The sequence below is a fragment of the Hipposideros armiger genome, unplaced genomic scaffold (assembly GCF_001890085.2).
Source record: "Hipposideros armiger isolate ML-2016 unplaced genomic scaffold, ASM189008v1 scaffold_45, whole genome shotgun sequence".
NCBI classification, from domain to species: Eukaryota; Metazoa; Chordata; class Mammalia; order Chiroptera; family Hipposideridae; genus Hipposideros; species Hipposideros armiger.
Window position 1 is genome coordinate 3570173 of NW_017731395.1, and position 12491 is coordinate 3582663.

Consider the following 12491-nt stretch of genomic DNA (forward strand, 5'->3'; position numbering starts at 1 on the left):
GTAGCATTCTCTCTCTCCCTCTCCCTCTCCCTCTCCCCCCTCCCTCTCATTGAGAATATGCTCTTATTTCTAGCTGGTTGCCTCAAAATCTTTTGAAGCTCTAGTGTTAGTGGAGATATTTAATTACACCCCCTATAATGGGAAGAAAAACTCAATTCTAAAATCTAGGTCCCTGCCATTGTGGAGAAGGATGAATGCCTGGAAATGTCCTATATCCATCTGTTACACGTGCCCTTTGGACTAGAGTGACCTGGTAGCTTATCCTGTAATTATTTCATGCCCACTTACGTGTGGCCTCTACGTACATTTTTTATTTTTTTAAAGATTTTATTGGGAAATTGGAGGAGGGAAACAGACAAGTTGCTGCCCTTAGGTTCTTCAATCTAGTTGTGAGGACGTCGCTTCACTGGCCCATGCTGGTATGATCATTGTGCTCTTCCCGGGTGAGGCAGATCGGTCGCCAGCCATTGGACAGCCACTCACAGAGGCTTTTGGCAGCTCACGCTGGCTGCAAGCCACTCACGCGTGGTAGTTTATGGCAGCCCACTGCAGCTTCACTGCAGCCTACGCTGTCGCCGGGGACTCACAGCAGCCCAGCTCCAGGTCGAGCTGTTGTTCACCATCTTAGCTGTAGAGGACGCAGCATCACTGGCCCATATGTGAGATCCGAACCGGGGCCCTGCTGCTCAGAGCTCGTGCTCCCAAGCCAACTCTTAACCAAGGAGCCACTCAGCCGGCCCTCTACGTACATTTTTTTACTGCACATTCTTTTTCCTCATTAAGTTGGAAGAACGCATTGTCAATCAAGTAATAGGTGACTGCCAATAAATTAGAGTACTTTGGACAGTCACCGGCCAGAAGGAAGGATAGTGGATCATCTGGCCCTTCCCTTTCTTAATCCTCCGTATTTCAGTCTGTCTCCCTCTAGGCAACACATTCTAGCCTCCCTACACAAACACAAAAGAGTTAAATATAAAAGAGAAAATAATATGGGGCAGTGTTGCTTTGGAAGGCCAAACAGCTTTAGACAGCCCTCTCCCAAAATGGATTACGGTCTCTTGGCAAAGGGGGTTTTGTATTCAAAATAACATTGGCATGGTGGTGTCCTCATCTGGGGTCCCAACAGTTGTCTGTAGCCTTCTTCCTCTTTCCTGTTGGGAACAGCTGTGAGAGGCTGTTAATTAAATAACTGCCGTAATTCTTCAGTCCACTCCCCACCCCACCACTAGGAAATCGCGGGGTATTTCAAGGTTGGGTACAATGAAACCAGTCCATTGTCATGTTTAGAGAAAGAGCTGGGTTGACCTGCAAGAAAAAGACACTTTGTTTTGGTTATTTCATGTTATTAAGAGTTGTAAAAAAGGTGAGTATGGACCCCCAAATGATACGATAATCGACAATGACCCTTCAGCTTTTTGGTAAAAGTTTTTAGCATTATCTCTTAGGGCTGATGCACGCTTGCTGTGGGGGAGGGGGTTTGATCAGAGACCGAAGGACAGAAGTGACAGTGACATTTGCCTTCTGTTTCCTTTTCAAAGTAACAACACCTAAGAAATGGAAAACAACCCCAGGATCTAATCTGATGTCGCGAATGACTCAACCAAATGCCTCTCCGGGGACACAGGCAACTCTGCGCGTTTCTTTGGGATGGCTTTGTCATCCTGGGGCTCAGCTCCTGGCAGATGAACGCAGGATTCAATGAGGCCCAAAAGGAACAACAACGGAGCCACAGATAGGGGGCTCATACCACTATATTATATTCGTGGCTGGTCGAGACACAAGAAGCAAACATCCATCAATACCCCAACAAGGGGTCTTCCTGCACCAGTCTCACTGGAGGCCCGGTGAGGCACAGGAAGTAGGATCCGCAGGACCTGCACCATCTGCGACACCCACGCTTGCTAACGCAGCCGCGGCAGTTATATGCAAAATAATAGTAGCTGATGACCAACTGGTTACAGCTCATGGCCATCTAATAACCGAGCCAGCACCTTTCCATGTGAGGCCGAGAGCCTGGAAACTGCCCTCCTGGTCCTTTCTCAACAGCTTCATTAACTCCACCTTTTGCCTATAAATGTAAGAGTCCGTTTGAGGACAGTGTGGGCTCTCATTGCTCCAGGGAACACAGTGTAGGCCCTTTTCTCTAAGTCATTCCCGCACAGAATCCACAAGGCAGCTCCATCTTGAATTCAAGTGTGGTCTTAGATGGAGCTATTGCCCTCAGAACACATATTGATCAAGGGATGTGTACGGTATATGTGCCTTTCATGTTTTCCTTGAATGAGTACATGGAGACAGAGAGGGAAAAAATGAGAAAGAATTGAAAGCAAGAAAAATAAAAGTAGTGGTTTAAATAAATCCTATTAAGTGTCACTGTAATATATTGCAGTCGCTTCGTTGTCCTAGAGCAGTGCCTGGCACACAGTGGCCATTTGTTGAATGTATGAATGAATGAATGAGATTCCCAAACAATTAATAATTAGGGAGGTCAGTTTAGCTTTGTTTAACATCCAGTGAAGAGAAATCCTGGAGAGAAAAAAATGAGCTATGATGTAGAAATCTCACATTCCAAAAAAGAGAAAATTCTTTCATATTTAAATGTTACGTATTATTCTTAAGAGTAATGAATGTAATTGTCATTTCCCCCCCTCTGGTGACTGTTAAGATTGTCCCTTTGTCTTGTTTTTTATGTTTTTTGTTTTTTTTTTAAGCTGAGCCATCCTGCCACCTGTTGGCAGCTCAGCGGCAGCTCAGTTCAGGCCGTGAATTGAACCAGCGATGCTGTTGCTCAGAGCTCGCACTCTTGAGCGAGCTCTTAACCAACTGAGCCACTCGGCCGGCCTTCATTTTTGTTTTTTAATAAGCTTACCTATCAGGTGTTTAAGTGTGACTTCATTTTTATGTATCCTTCTTAGGGCTCATTGTACTTCTTGAATTTCTATCTTGATGTTTCAGAGAAATAGCAGCCATTGCCTAGGCCAATAGCCCTTCTTTTCTCCAATTTCTCTCCTCCTTGGACTTGAGCTGCACATATATTAGACCTTTCACAGTATGGCAAGCATATCCTCTATGCATATCTTTGACTCACATATTTCTTTATATGTATTTTACTTCATATGTGTTTTCCATCTTTTTGGTTTTTCATCCTTTAGTCTAGAAAATTTCTCCTAATCTATTTTTCCAGCTCCCTAATTCTTTCTTTACCTACGCCTAATCTTTGTGAAACCCATCCATTGATTGATTTCTTAATTTCACTTACTATACTTTCTTAATATAATTTCCTTTTTTTTTAAGTGTCTAGTCCTCTTCCCAAATTCTCAGGCTATCGTGAATTATGAAGTGAGCCTATAATTTAAAGCCCATGTCAGAAAGTGCATTATTTAGACTCTCTGTGGGTCTATTTTTATTTTCTGTCATTCTCTTGTTTTGCAGTCATGTCCCCTCATTTATATGTGGTCATATATAGATATACATGAAATGGTACAGATAATTTGAAACTCTGGATGATGTTGTATCTATCAGCTTGGCTAGCTCCGGGAGGACTCTCAATCCCAGATTCACCTTAATCCAATAATTTATTTACATGCTGCAAAGCTGGATCACAAGCTCTATGAGAGTTAGTGTAGTCATTATGTGCTCTTAGTCCAAGTCTATGATCCCTTGAGCTACCTATCCAGAACCTGGGAGATTTACCAGTGTCCTTCCCTCCTCGAGGGACTCTGAACCCCAATGTTGCCCTTAGTCTTCTCAGTCTGCCAGTAGCTTTGCTCAACTTTTCAGCCTCTCAGCTGCCTTTTCCAGAACTGGAAGATGGATTACGGTTAAAAACACCCCCACATACGAAGCTTACCTCCCTGGATCTCCTGGATTTTGTTTTCATGATTCAGAATGACCTCATTAGTTCTCTGATGTTTTCAAACACTTGTTGTTTATGCTTTGTCCAGACTTACTAATTATTTTCAGTAGAAGAATTGGCCCAGATTACTAGTTCTTCTTTACTAGAAATTAAACCTTCTCTGGTAGCTTTCAAGGTCTTCAAATTTTCCTTGATATTCTGTAGTTTCTTTATGGTTTATCTAAGTATTAATTTTTTAATAAATCTATCTTTCTTGGTACTGATTGCTGTTTTTCAATCTGCGTCCAATGCCTCCTATAATTTCCTGGACTTTCTCCTACCACCTTTTTGAATATTACCAACCTCATTGTCGTTAGTCACTCTTTCTGGAATTTCTATTAGACATTTGTCGAAACCTGTCCTGTCCTCTTTATATTTTCAACTTTTCCTCTAACTTTTCTACTTATCTTCATGTAGTACATTTTAAGTGGTTTACTCAGCATTATGTTCCAATCTATTAATATTAATCTCTCTCCTTGTAAAGCTACTGTTTAACCTGTGCATTGTATTATATTTAATTACTCCCCCCCCCTCCGTCTTTGAGAATTTCTATTTTTCCTCTTCCATGTGTCTGTTCTTCCTCATAACTTCCTATTGTTATTCTCTGGATTATTTCCTTTGCTTCATGCTTAAACATCTTTAACACGTTAATTTTAAAGTCCCTCCTGACAGTGTATAAGTTGAGACAATATTTTCCTTTAGTAAAATTGTTTACCTTTCCTGAACTTTTCTTTTTCTCTGTAATGGGAAGAATGCCTCACGGGTTTTCTGTGAAAATTAAATAAAATTTTACACATACAGGTATATATTGTCTATGTAATATTAACACATGATATAATATTAATGTATAATGCTATCATATATTTTTATGTAAACATCCAACAGTGCCCAGGGCCTAATAGGTACTCAACAAATTTTTCTTACGATCCTCTTCCCTTCTATTGAGCTCTTTCTCTTGTGCCTCTAGACCGTAGAACTAGTTGGATATAAAAGACAGTGGGTTGGGTTTAATGGCCTGGAACTTGAGGGCACCCTGACTTTCAAATGACTGTATCTCTCACATAGTCCAGCACATACAACGGGCTTCCTGAATGGTTGGTGAGGGAAAGGCGGCGGAAGGGGTGAAAGGAGGGAGGTAGGGAGGAGAAGAAGGAAGTCTGGTCCAGGTATTCCTGTGCTCTGGAAGGTTCATCTCCTTCTCTCCAGGGGAAAGTAGCTGAGCATGGTGGAGTCAGAGTTTTTTGTTCCCCTCCTTCCTTGCACTTTGCTGAGTAGCGGTTCTTCATGTGCATTGCCTTATTTAATCCTCACAACATACCCGAAGTCACAGAGATTGAAATCCCAATTTGTCTGATTCCAGAGTCTTCTCTTTCTATGGCATCACCCCGACGGTAACTAAGGTACTATATTTCTTACCAAGGAAACAAGTATCTCCCAGAACTATCAGAGAAAAGATCTGGTTGGCTTTTTTGTTTTGTTTTGTTTGTGTTTCGATCTGTCATTTGCTAACTGTGTGATCTTAGGGTGCTCACAAAATGTTACTTCCTGAGCCTCAATTTCCTCTTGAGAATAATGCCTGCGGTTGCTAACCTCAGAAGATTGCTGAGGGCCTGAGAGAATGGATGTGTAAAGGAACATAACCTTTGTAAATCAGATAGCTGTAAACATGTGTGAACCTATTAGTGGTGCATTCATACTAAGGTGTACGTGACTGATATCAGATCCTGCACTGAGTGGAGACAGAAAGGGCAGAGCAAGGAGAACTGAACAGAGTAAATATTCACTCAGAGAGGTAAAAGGGCACAAGAACATGCTGGGGACATTCGAAGGACATGTTTCAGCTACTTCATGCCTATTCGGAACCAACCTTGCCTAGACTCAGTGTAGCATTCTTTACGTGCCCACATCCTGTTTCCGTGTTAACCTAAGATTCCAGAATCCATAGACTGACTGCTCCTCACCCCCAAACACACACACACACACACACACACACACACACACACACACACACACACACACCCCATCCCCGGGGAAAAGATCCTTTCCGCGCCAAATATGTACAAAACCACCAGCCCCAAAGCCGGCTGTGGGCTGGCTGAGCTCAGGGCTATTCTCGGGCAGCCAGTGTGCACGCTGATAGAGGAGGATTAATGAGACAGCCTGCTCAGTCATTGCAATTAGAAACAACACTGGAACTATTCTGGGGCTATTTCTATGCGGGGAACTTGAACTGCTCATCAGCCGTCCTCACTCAGAGACCTGTGGGTAATTAGGGCCGTGTTAAATATAGGAGAGCCAGCCCAGAGCAGTCCCATCTGTGCCGGCGCCTTTGACCCTGAGGAAACACTGTGCCCTCAGCTAGCAAGTACTTTCAGGGCAGTAAAAGGGGGGTTTAGCTTTAAGCTGGAGGATTGGGGTGTTGCTTAACTAAAGCTGAGAATGCCGTGGCCTTTTAGCCCCACACAGGCTGTCAGATACACAATTCAGGGGTGAAAAACCACACCGGCCCCAGTGAAGCATCCTGACACGTGCGGGCCCTGATTAACCAAGCCACAGGTTTGCACCAGCCCATTAAAGAAGACAACTCAGCTGAGGGGATGGAGGGAATGCAGTGTGTCTGTAAGGCTTCTATTTCAACAAGAACAACTTAAAAAAAAAATTTACGTTTTTTTCTCATGATATTGCTGAGGAGCTGAGGGGAAAAAAACACCAGGTATTATTATCTCCATGTCTCAGATTTTATTATCCTTCTGTTTTCTAGAAATCGGTGTGGAGAATAAAATCAGACCCATCGGCAGAGCCCACAGTGGGTCCCAGAGACAGCCGTCCCCAGCGCCTGTGGCCACTCAGCTCCATGGTAATTACCTCTTTGTGGAATGTGTCCTCTGAGACCTGCTACTCAAAGTGTGGTCCTGAGGTCAGCAGCTTTGGCACTCCTGAAAGTGTGAAATGCCGAGTCTCAGGCCTCTGGTGTACTGAATCAGAACCTGCCTTTTTTTTCTTTTTTCAGTTACATCTTTAAGAGCCTGTCCTTTAACAAGCATTAAAGCTTGAGAAGTACCCCTCCAGGAGGCTCTCAGCCTTGCCTCTGGGAGGGCAGTGAAGAGAATAGGCTTTCCAGATGAGCTCAGCTGGTTTGAGAAGGCTGTGAGGTCACTGGACTAGCTGTTTGTTTGCTTGGGTTTCCTAATGCCTGATGATCAGAAAATTTCACAACTTCTCAGGCTCCCAGGATGGTATCTGGATAAACTCATCTGCTTTCCAGCCTGAAAGCCCTTGATTGTCTGCAACTTGACCTCTAGGAATTGCCCTGAGGTGTGTGCATTGGAGGGTCTGGAAGGTTAGTCTCTGGGCCACATCCTGATGGTCCGTCAAGCCTGATAGGGGATGAGGATTCTAGACTGGGAGGGCCTCTCCCCCGGGGTGACAGGATATTCTGCTGTGTTTGCGGTTACTGATTGTTATGGAGACGCATTTTTCACGTAGGTCCAGCTCAGTGATGGCACCCTCAAGGTGGCAAAGTGGCGTGGTGCCTTCCTGCAGCTGCTCGCCTTGTCTCCACGGAACCCACTTTTCATTCATGCCAAGTCTGCCCGGCCTGGCAAAAATCTCTGCCTGAGAGCAATCAACACTCTGTCTTCGGCAGATCCACTGGAGTCAATTTTGAGTGGGAGCTGGCCTCAGCAGAGGTCAACTGCCTCAGAGAGGAAAGGAAATCGCTGACTTTCCAGGTGCTTTGGCAGGGAATGCTGGCCATGAAGGTCACTCTCAGGGTTTGAAGGCACTAAGACCCAGGGGGCAGGTACCCAGGCTGCTGCAGCTCAGCTGTTGGGATAGGCCCAGTTTCTCCATCTGATAAGCCCGATGGGCTGTCTGTTTTGAGTTCTTTCAATTTTCCCAACTCATGGGCTTCAGGCAATGAAAACCACCCATGTGATGCTGTCCTCTCTCAACTGCAAAGTACCGAGGGGTGGCAGTCACAGCATCACCCTGGAGCACATCCAAAGGCAGTGCTACATCACAGCACGCCACCTAATGCTGCTGGTTTCAGCAGCAAATGAGGCACACACATGGTAGCATCTCGGGGCACTCTAAGGCTCTCCAGATTACCAAGAAGGATGGTTGTAAAAATGGTGGACTTTTCCCCACCCCACGTGATCGCTCAAGTCCTATGGTTGTCAGGAACTTCTGATGGCCCCACGGCGAGAGCTATACCACCAGCATCACATGACACGTGGAAAGGAGTAGCAGGAGAAGTGTGTCGACACTGATTCTACTTCCTTAATTCCTGAGTAACTCTCTTCTTGCCCAGGGGAGCAGCATAAGCGCCACTTGCCAGACGGTCTTCTTCGTGGATCTGTTTCTTTAACAGAGTGAAGGCCCGGCCAGACTTTGTGTTAAGTATTACAAGCATAATGAGAATTCCTGCCTCACAGAGCCTACAGCGTGGTGAGAGAGCCAGACCTTAAGTGAATGATCAGGGAAATAACTGCATAATCAAAATTGTGACAAGATCTATAGGATGCTACGTATAGTGATAGTTGGCAAGCCAGCTTTAAAAAAAAACAAGTGTTGAGGGCCGGCCGAGTGGCGCGATGGTTAAGAACTCGCTTGGGATGCCAGAGGGCCCCGGTTCAGATCCCACATATGAGGGCCAGTGACACTGCCCTTCACAGCTAAGATGCTGAACAACAGCTCAACCTGGAGCTGGGCTGCTGTGAGTCACAGGCGACGGCGTAGGCTGCAGCCCCTGTGGCAGTGGGTTGCCATGGGCTACCGTGTGTAGCCAGCAGCTGCCGTGAGCGGCCGTCCAGAAGCTGGTGACTGATCTGCCTCGCTCGGGAAGAGCGTAATGATGGTGCCAACTTGGGCCAGTGAAGCAATGTCCTCCACAACTAGACTGAAGAACAAAAGGACAGCAACTTGTCTATTCCCCTTCCCCCAATTCCCCAGCACTGTTCCCATCCCCCAATTCCCCAATAAAAATCTGTAAAAAAAAAAAAAAGTGTTGCTACATAGCATTTGCCATTTTTCATGATGTAAATACTGCCACCATGGTTGATGTCAAGCCACCAGCAGTTGTCAGCTTACAAAATTCCAGAACATTTAACAGTCAGCTCCCATTTAGCCACTGTGAGGCAACTCCAGCACACCACTGGGTCACAGAGACCATAGCAGAGAGGCACTGAACCAAGCTATGGGGGTCAGAGCTTTCCTTGTGGAGCGAAAGTTAAGCTGAGACCATGGGATTGGCAGTACGGTAGCGATCCAGGGAAAAATGGGGCAACATACTTTCTAGGCAGAAGGAATAGCTTGTGCAAAAGACCCTGAGGTGAGAAGGAACGTGGTGTTTGAGATAACAGAAGCCAAATGGGGTGGAGCGTAGTGTGCCCCCAAACCAGATGACATGATACTATTATTATCACCCCCATTTTAGGCATAAGGAAACTGAGCTGCAGATGGGTTAAGTAACCGAGTAATTTGCTCAAGGTCACCAGAGCCACAGAGTTGTCGGGGTGTGGAGCTAAATCTAGGCAATCTTTCTCCAGAGTCTGCCATGTTATCACTATTCCTGCTGCCTTTCAGCTGAGGCTGGAGGGGTAAGCAAGATCCAGACTAGGTTGAAGCTAGTAAAAAGTGGGGTGGGCTTCTCAGAGCAATGTCAAACCTATGTCCTCAAGCTATCTCTCTAGGCAGACAGTTCTTAACCCAATTGGTTGAGACCATTTTAAAATCTGACGTAAGGTACAGACACCCTCATCATAATGAATGTGTTCAAACACATTCACAATTTACATGTGATTGTGGAGGGTCACAGAAACGCCTACGTCCATTTATAATCTTCACAGTAGTCCAAAGACTGAAGGAAAAAAAACAATAACCCTGTAGCCTGTACCTTCCCCTCCTGCTTACCTCTTAACTGCTCTCTTAGGCATTTCTTGGGATTTCATTCTATCTATATGTCTTCCATCTTACAAGAAACATCTTAGCTGCCCTTGCTATTCCAGGAATAAAACAGTTAATCTTTTATTGGAGTCCTGGGACCATGTCATTTAAAATGCCTCTAGCAGGTGTGTTGGACTAACTAGGGTAGGGGGATGTTCCTTTTTGCTTTTCATCTCAATCTGCTGCCTGACAAGTTTAACCCGTTTCCCTATCCATCACATGGAAATGTGTTAGCACCTCTGCTTAATGCTATCCTCAGAGACTTACCTGGATGTCCCCATACCCTGGGACATCCTTTCTCAAGAAGACACCATAAAAACATTCACGTGTATGCCTGTAATTCTATTTCCAATAAGTCTACTTTGTATGAATTGAATTCTATTTCAGAGTAAAAATTCAATATAATTATATTTTGCTCTGTCTTCTTCAGTAAATGCTTTTGAATTCAAAAGCGTTACGCAGAAAAGTGTTATCAGACCTTGGGAAAGAAAGTGCCATTGAAATGCAGAGCATTTCAATTTTAATAATAATTATTTTGCTGCTATTGTATCACTGATCCTGACATTGTCCCTCCTACTCCTCCATTCAGTGATATTCTCCCTACCAGCCAAAACAAGGAAAGACAGATTCAAGTTAGCTAAAGACAGAACAGAAGATCTTTGGGGACCTGTCTAGAAAAGAAGGCTTAGTTCCCCAAGGAAAGATGCTAGTGCTGGGAGACCCAGAAATGCTACATTAAACTGATACTGCCTGCCAGCCACTTTGGGCTCCTCATGCTAAAGAACCAACAGACAAAGAATGGGATGGGATGACAGTTGGCTGGGATAACTATCAAGGGGAAATTGGGTTTCCACTACATTAGAGGAGTAAGAAGAAGTATATCTGGACAAAGGACACCTCTTATACTCTCATGTCCCACAAACTGGGTGGCTTAAAAACAACAGAAATTTATTTTCCTACAGCCTGGAAGCTAGAAATCCAAAATCAAAGTCTTAGCCTTCCTTTGGAGGCTCTGAGGGAGGCATCTGTTCTGTGCATCTGTCCTAGCTTCTGGAGATATCCAGCCACCTTTGATGTTCCCTGGCTTGGAGATACATCGCTCCAGTCTCTGCCTCCCTCATCTTATGGCATTCATTCCTTCGTGTGTGTCCAAATTGTCCTCTTTTTAGAAGGACACCAGTAATTGGATAAGAGCCCACGCTAATCCAATATGACCTCTTTAAAACATGATTATATCTGCAAAAACCCTATTTCCAGATAAGCTCACACAAGGTCTGGGATTTAAATTTTGAAAGCATCTTTTTGGCAAGCACAGCTCAATCTATAATATCCTTATATTTCAGTATGTCCATTACAGGCTATCAAAGGGAGGGTGGGTCTCAGCCAGAAGAGAAGTGAACATCACCCAAGAACGGATGAAGTAGCACATGGGGATATGTATCCTCTTTTGGAGAGAGGGTTAGTGTGTTTTCAACTGTAGAAGTGACAGTTGCTTCTTATTAGGTGTGAACATCATTTTCTAAAGTCTTTGGAAGTTATGCCTGTTTGGAAGTTCAGAGACGTGCAGATGGGTGCCAAGTTGGCCAGGATGGACTGTGGTGTTTTGGTAAAGTATAACGTAGCTACATCAGAAACTACATTTTGCAGAGTTCCCCTTCCTGTTTGACACTAGCGTAAGGTTAGCGTTGAGAGAAATTTGCGTGAGATTTGGAAGGCAGACGTGAAGCAGCCTCCATTACACTCTGAATTGGGCCCCGGGCACTATGGCCGCCGGCACACACATTCACTGACCTGGTGGCTCACCTTAACTCTGGCCAGCAGCTGTGACTGCAGCTCCTACAGCCTCCAACTTCCCAAGTTCAGCTTCACGGCACTGGGCAAGAGATCCTTCTCCAAAGTCACTCCTAGCATGGAGGTTGGTAAAAGGCAAATGCGGGTTCTAGTGTTTCCTGATTCCATTCTTTCTTGCTCACCTGCACCTCAGGCCCAGCTTTTCTCCCCATTCGGCCTGCTGACCCACAGAGGCTTCAGCCCGTCATCAGGCACAGAAGTAGCACGCTCCCACGGACATCTTCACTGGATCACACAGTGGTCGAAACCCCGGAACTCACCCCTCATGCTACATATCTGTGCTTCTAGTTCTGCTCAAATCCTGATACACAGATCTCGCACCCAACATTGACCAAGGTTGTCACAGAGAAGGAGATCAGGAACCAGGGGCAGCACAGGCATTCAGTCGACTACCCTCATAAAGGCAAGACGTCTTTGGCCCACAGGGGTAGTGTAACTCTGGACAGTTTTTCTAAATACTGTATTATCACCCATCCTTCTGGGGGCCGGTCCTTACTCGTTATTTTAGACGCTCTCTTCCACTCACATCCATCTCTCACAACTGCCTCCAATGAGAGCCTGAAACCAAACATCAACCCAGTATTTCCTGGGATTGGATGTTACAAGTTTGGGGAATAAAACATAAACATAATGTGCAGTGGCTTATCACAAGAGCTTGTTCACAAACAAGGTGATAGATGTATTGTTCGAGATCCCTCAGTTTGGTTTGCTAGGCTTCTCACCTTCCAGAATAGGGGTCGGCAGACTGCGGCTCGCGAGCCACAGGCGGCTCTTGGGGTACGTTCCCTCTCAAAAGTTT

At 45.1% G+C, this 12491-nt stretch overlaps 2 long non-coding RNA genes across 4 annotated transcripts; one reads left to right on the top strand and one right to left on the bottom strand.

The window, feature by feature from the left end:
• Window positions 1–708: 708 nt before the first annotated feature.
• LOC109381172 (uncharacterized) lies at window positions 709–6909 on the bottom strand. The gene is made up of 3 exons (XR_002123651.1): window positions 6761–6909; window positions 4611–4663; window positions 709–1305 (listed from the first exon to the last, which is right to left on the bottom strand). It is a non-coding gene; the product is annotated as an uncharacterized LOC109381172 (long non-coding RNA).
• Window positions 6126–7960, top strand: LOC109381171 (uncharacterized). 3 transcript variants are annotated; one of them, XR_002123649.1, is made up of 3 exons: window positions 6126–6514; window positions 6657–6752; window positions 6906–7960. It is a non-coding gene; the product is annotated as an uncharacterized LOC109381171 (long non-coding RNA). The 3 variants fall into 3 exon arrangements; XR_002123648.1 differs by having other exon boundaries at window positions 6657–7960; XR_002123650.1 differs by having other exon boundaries at window positions 6126–6451; window positions 6657–7960.
• The last annotated feature ends 4531 nt before the right edge of the window (window positions 7961–12491 follow it).